The sequence below is a fragment of the Balaenoptera physalus genome (genome assembly GCF_965194825.1).
Source record: "Balaenoptera physalus genome assembly, chromosome: 10".
Lineage (NCBI taxonomy): Eukaryota > Metazoa > Chordata > Mammalia > Artiodactyla > Balaenopteridae > Balaenoptera > Balaenoptera physalus.
The window spans coordinates 42740729-42746728 of NC_138889.1; positions in this window are offsets into that span (position 1 = coordinate 42740729).

Consider the following 6000-nt stretch of genomic DNA (forward strand, 5'->3'; position numbering starts at 1 on the left):
GTAGTCAAGTAGTTAATATCTTCCATTTGTTGGAGAGGGGGTGGGGTTTCATATCCGCAAAACAACTCAGGAAATGTACATCAAATACTATTATCTCGGTACTTCAGAGAGGAGCTTAAGCAGAGGATATGGGGGAGGCCCCATGGGGTCCTGCTTGGTTACAGAACGAGGAAAGCACTGCCTTCAAGAGCTTTCCTGGCCCCATGCAATACTGCAGTGCGCCAAGCACCCAGGCAGTGTGTAATCTTGAGCACAGGGGGGACATCTGAATCAGGGGAAGAGGAGCAGGGAAGTCATGAGAGCTTCTTGCAGGAGATGCTGGAGTTTTTTTTTAAATTGTGGTAAAATACTCATGTTGCACCACACATAATGTCCTAAAGTTTCATCTGTGTTGTAGCATGTACCATGCTACAAGGGAGGTATGTATGTACCATATTTTCTTTATCTGTTCATCCATTGATGGACATTTTGACTGCTTCCACCTTTGGTTATTGTGAACAATAGTGCTATGAACATGGGTGTACAACCAGCTCTTCAAGACCCTACCTTCAATTCTCTTGGTTTTACACCCTGCTGTGGACTGAACTGTGTACCCCTAAAATTCATATGTTGAAGCCGTAACTTCCAATATGACTGTATTTGGAGATAGGATCTTTAGGAGGTAATTAAGGTTAAATGAGGTCATAAGGGTGGGGTCCTGATCCCATAGGACTGGTAGTCTTATAAGAAGAAGAAGAGAGATCTCTCCCCCTCACCCATGTGCATGCATCAAGGAAAGGCCTTGTGAGGACATAACAAGAAGACAGCTGTCTCCAAGTCGGGGAGAGAGTCTTCACCAGACACTGCTTTGACTGGAATCTCAATCTTGGACGTCTAGCCTCCAGAACTGTGAGAACGTAAATTTCTCTTGTTTAAGCCACCCAGCCTCTGGTATTGTGTTATGGCAGCCTGAGCTGACTAACACATACCCATAAGTGGAATTGTTGGGTCATACGGTAATTCTATAATTTTTTTTGAGAGCCTGCCATGCTGTTTTCCAGAATGGCTGCACCATTTTGCATTCCCACCAACATGGAGCTGACTTTTGAATAAAAGGTAAGAGGGGACGGGGACAGAGACGAGCACCTGAGGAAGCAGAGAGACCTTGAAGGAACAGTACATGTGGCCACATCAAAGACAGGAGGGACGGCGGGGATGAGCCTGAAGCAGTGGGCAGGAGGCAGGTCCCCTAAAGTTTGCTTTTTTTTTTTTTTTTAAAGTTACTTTTGATTCTATTTGGTTTTTTTTTTTTTTTTAATTAGTTAATTAATTAATTTATGGCTCTGTTGGGTCTTTGTTTCTGTGCGAGGGCTTTCTCTAGTTGTGGCAGGTGGGGGCCACTCTTCATCGCGGTGTGCGGGCCTCTCACCATCGCGGCCTCTCTTGTTGCGGAGCACAGTCTCCAGACGCGCAGGCTCAGTAGTTGTGGCTCACGGACCTAGTCGCTCCGCGGCATGTGGGATCTTCCCAGACCAGGGCTCGAACCCGTGTCCCCTGCATTGGCAGGCAGATTCTCAACCACTGCGCCACCAGAGAAGCCCCTAAAGTTTGCTTTTTATACTGAAATCCATGGAGAGTCCCGAGGGATTTAGAAGTGGTGGGGCTGGGGTGGTGATGAGGGCTGGCATCATCAGATCTGCTTCCCACGAAGGCCACTGAATGCGTTAGACACAGAAGGACCATTAGTGGAATTCAGGGAAGCAGTGACAAGAGCCTGAAAAACAGTGTTGGGGATGAGTGCCTCAGAAGGGTGCGGGGTAGGTTAAACCGCAGGCTCGGAAACAGAGAGGCTGGGATTTAGGATGACTTCCCTGGCAGGCAAGACACTAAGGTGGCCCCCGTGATTCCCTGATGTTCATGTCCTGTGTAATCCTCCCCAAGTGGGGCAGCGCCTGTGACTGGCCTCTAGGCAACAGAACAAGGCAAAGGAGGAGGGATTTTGCAGATGAAATGCAGCTGCAAAGCAGTTCATTTTGAGTTCATCAAGAGGGAGAGAGTTCATCAGGTCAAAACCCTTAAGAGGGACCAGGCCCTTCCTGTTGTGAAAGACAGTCCTATGGGCTTGATGACATAGGCAGTCATGCTAGAGAAATCCACATGCCAGGACCCGTGGGTGGCCTCCGGCCAATGGTCAGAAAAAGCATTCAGACAATTGCAAGGAAATGAATTCTGCCAATAACCCGAGGGAGCTTGGAAGCAGCTCCTTCCCCAGGGTCGCCTCCGGATAAGAACGCAGCCCATCCACACCTTGATTGCAGCCTTGTCAGACGCTGGGGAGGGGACCCAGCTCAGCCATGTCCAGACTTCTAACCTAGAAAACTGCCAGATAATAAATACGTGTTGCTTTAAGCTGTCATGATTATAGGAACGAGTTATGGAACAAGAGACAACTAATACAACCTCCAAGGTTCCCGGGGGGGCCACCCTAGGAAACAGTGGGGGAGCTGGAGGAGGTGATGACAGTCTCAGCTAGCACTTACGGAGTACTCACTATGTGGCAGGCCCTGTATTAAGATTTCATGCAGCTGATTTATTACCCACAACAGTCAATTGTGTTAATTGACCATTGTACAAGGGAGTCCCCTTCTTAAGAGAGGGAGGCAGGCCAACCCATGTTTGGCAGTATACAGCCTCTATTCCTTCCTCTCCAAACCCAGGCAAACAATTGCCAATCAGAGAGCATCTGATTTCTGCTTTAGAAATTCCAGAATCTGTGGGCCCTTCATCAAGGACTTTTTTCCTTTAGTTCCTGACGACTGGATTTTAATACGTGCCATGACGCCTACCGAGTTTTGTGTATTCAGCAGAGAGGAATGAGCCTCAAGACATTTCAGAACTCAGCTTCTGCTACATCTTCCCTGAAGAGAAGGTGAGAAATATTAAGACACATTTTTCATTAGAAAAGAAGTTTTATTTAGGTACACAGGACAGTGCAGAACAAAAACACTGTTTCACTTGTATCTATAGACACAGCAGCCTTGATTTTCAGCCTTTCAACTCTCCTTAAAGAGAAGTCAGCATGGTCAGAATGTAGGACGCGGACAGGTGACTTAGGTGGAAATATGAAATATAACAGTGATAATCACCCAAATGCAGAGCGTTCAAGGTTCTTGGGTTTTTTTTTAAAGGTCATTTTCCAAGACCGTAATTTGTTCCCATCCTTCAACCTCTGTGGAATAGAAACCAATCATTCTTACCAAATGACATAGCAGAAAGAACATACTGATTTTTCTTTAGAAGTTTTGAAGAAATGCAGTCATTAGAAAGAATTTACGCCTAGAGCACCACATTATAGAATACCATTAAATTGTCATTCTGGTGCTTTAAAAAGAGCCAACTTGTTACAGAGGAGCGGATGGCTTCAGTTTCTGTAGGAAACACTTGTGACATTGTGGAATTCTTTCTTCCTCTTCTGGTAGGGCAGGGGGAGGCACTCAAGGCATAAGAAACTTTTATAAATTTCAGGAACTTGAAGAACAATGACTGATCAAACCGCATGCTTTAACTGACAAAGTATTTTTACAGCTAAAAAGAGAACCCAGAAACAATACATTTCACCTGAAGCAGGCAGCACAAACCAACCACGGATTAATATCTATTACATTCCACAAACGACACAATATCATCTTTGCCAACCTTTTCCGAAGGTTTCACTTTACTTGTGAAAAATAGGGCAAAAATGCCAATGACTGCCCAGAAGGAGCCATTTCATCCCAGTGCCATCAGATGAAACCTCAATTACTCACAATTGCACATTTCAACATTTCTTTTCAAAAGGTTATTTTGGGAAATTACCGAGACAAGGACCTTTATAATTTCAATCGCCCTAATCATTGCGAGGCAACACTGAACTTGTATTGAACTTGGAAAGTGATCACAACTTACTCCACGATAAAAAGCTAAAAATCGTCACTACTTAACATGCAGAAACCTATTCATTTGCAGAACTACTCCTTTCTCCACCAAGAGGCTAAATGAGCCTCCTCTCCCTTGCAAAGGACCATTTGCCTTTTAAAATCAAATTACAGTTGCCCACAAACTAGGATTTATTATAACGGTGTGTTGATTTATTCAAATATTTACAGAATGCCTACTACACGCCAGCCATTGTTTTTCAGGAGCTTGTGATATAGCAATGGGTAAAAACTCCCACCCTCCTAGATCTTCGATTTATCCTGGAGATAACCAAAAGAAACCAACACGGACGCATTTTAAAAGCTGTGCAACAATCCACTTCTAAGAGCTGAACAGTTCTCACAGGGCCAATGCCCACGGTGCCCTGCCATCCCACCTTAGCTCATTTTTGGAAAGGAGAGGGTACTCAGAACAGGAAGGAAGCTTCCACACATGAAACACAAACATGCAACCAGGCCCGCCGTACAATGGGATGTTTCTTGCATTCTCCCAGGACGACTACAAAGTAGGACAAAGCCTCTTACAGGTCAGGTGTATGCCCTCCCTCCCCACATTCCAGTGAGTCTGGCTGCAGAGGGGCAATGACTTGGGTTTGGGATAAGATCACTTCTGGTGGCCAGAGAGAGAAGAGCGGTCCATGCCAGCTGCCTGATCACTCCAAGCTACTGCCCCCACCCCACCGGCTCTTTTAATTGACTTTTTTCAGCCTGACTCTAGGAAATGATGTCAGTTACTCAAAGGGGACGACAGTTCATTCAAAAGTGTGCAAACGTGGTTTCACTAAGTAAGTGTACAGCTGAGACTTACTGTCGGAAGCAGAAGCTTTCCACAAGGGCCACGGGAGCCTCCCTGCCGTGCAGCTCGGTCCCCAGGCATTAGAGCACAGCTTCTTAACCTGGGGTGCGTGGACCACGGTGACCCTTGAAGGTGTATGTAGTGTTGTGTGTATATCTGAGGAGAGGGTCCATAGCTTTAAAGAATATACTTACCAAAAAAAAAAAAAAAAAAAGAATATACTTACAAGGTGGGGTTTGTAACCTTCCAAAAGTTTAAGAGCCTCCATATTAGAGGATCTCTGCCTGTCCCTTGGTGAAATTAAAAGTGGAGCTGGAAACTGCTGTCAGAACAATCAGTCCCAGCCCCAGCTGTAACGCTGGTGTTACGAGTCCGGTTTAGAGGCCTCATGGTGGTTTATTAGGAAGACACAAGCCAGAAACAAAGTCAGCTACTACTGGCGGTGGTCATTGCGGATCCGTTTGCCCCCTTTTGTAAAGCAATGACGACTCCTCATCCTTGGAAATCTGCCACCTCAAAAGTAGCCCTCCCTCTAAGCCAGCAGTGGATGGAGTTAACTTTCCTAATAACACATTTTCTCAAGCCAAAATGTATGACCAGACATCCACATCAGACTTAGCGCCATGACTATTCATGGACAGTATCATGTACCCCAAGGCATGGGTTCCCCGAACCCTGCAAGTAAGGTACAAAAGGTGATTGGAGCTCTTTCTGTTCAAAATCACTGTCTGTGTTATTGTTTTGTTTAAGCTTCAGCCTGGGGGATACGTGGCTAAAGAACCTCTGGGAAGAACTGTAATTAGACTCTCAAAACCATCAGCTACAGAAATGATGGGAAAGAGAAAAACAATATGGTGTCTCCTGAGAACACAGAGCATTTGCTGGGAGTTTTCTGGAAGGGCCTTCAGTCTGGTCACTCTTCCTCTAGATACCTGCCTCTGTCTTCACTGCCTTTTATTAGTCTCTAAACTCCTCAAAGATGAGGACCTGCCTTATTCACATCCTTGTAGCCAGTCACTAGCGTGATGTCCGGGACATCACAGATGTTATTGGAACTCAGAGAGTAGGGATGGGGGGGTGCACAGAGATTAAGGGCTCTAATTAAAGAATTACATGTGACAGGGCTTAGAGAGTCCCTGGTCTCCTAAAATAATGTATGTACTTTTACCACTTCAAACTATAAATTAGAGGCTGTCTATAAAGAAGTTGAGGCTTTCTGGAAAAAAAAAAAAAAAGGATAGCACAGAAAAA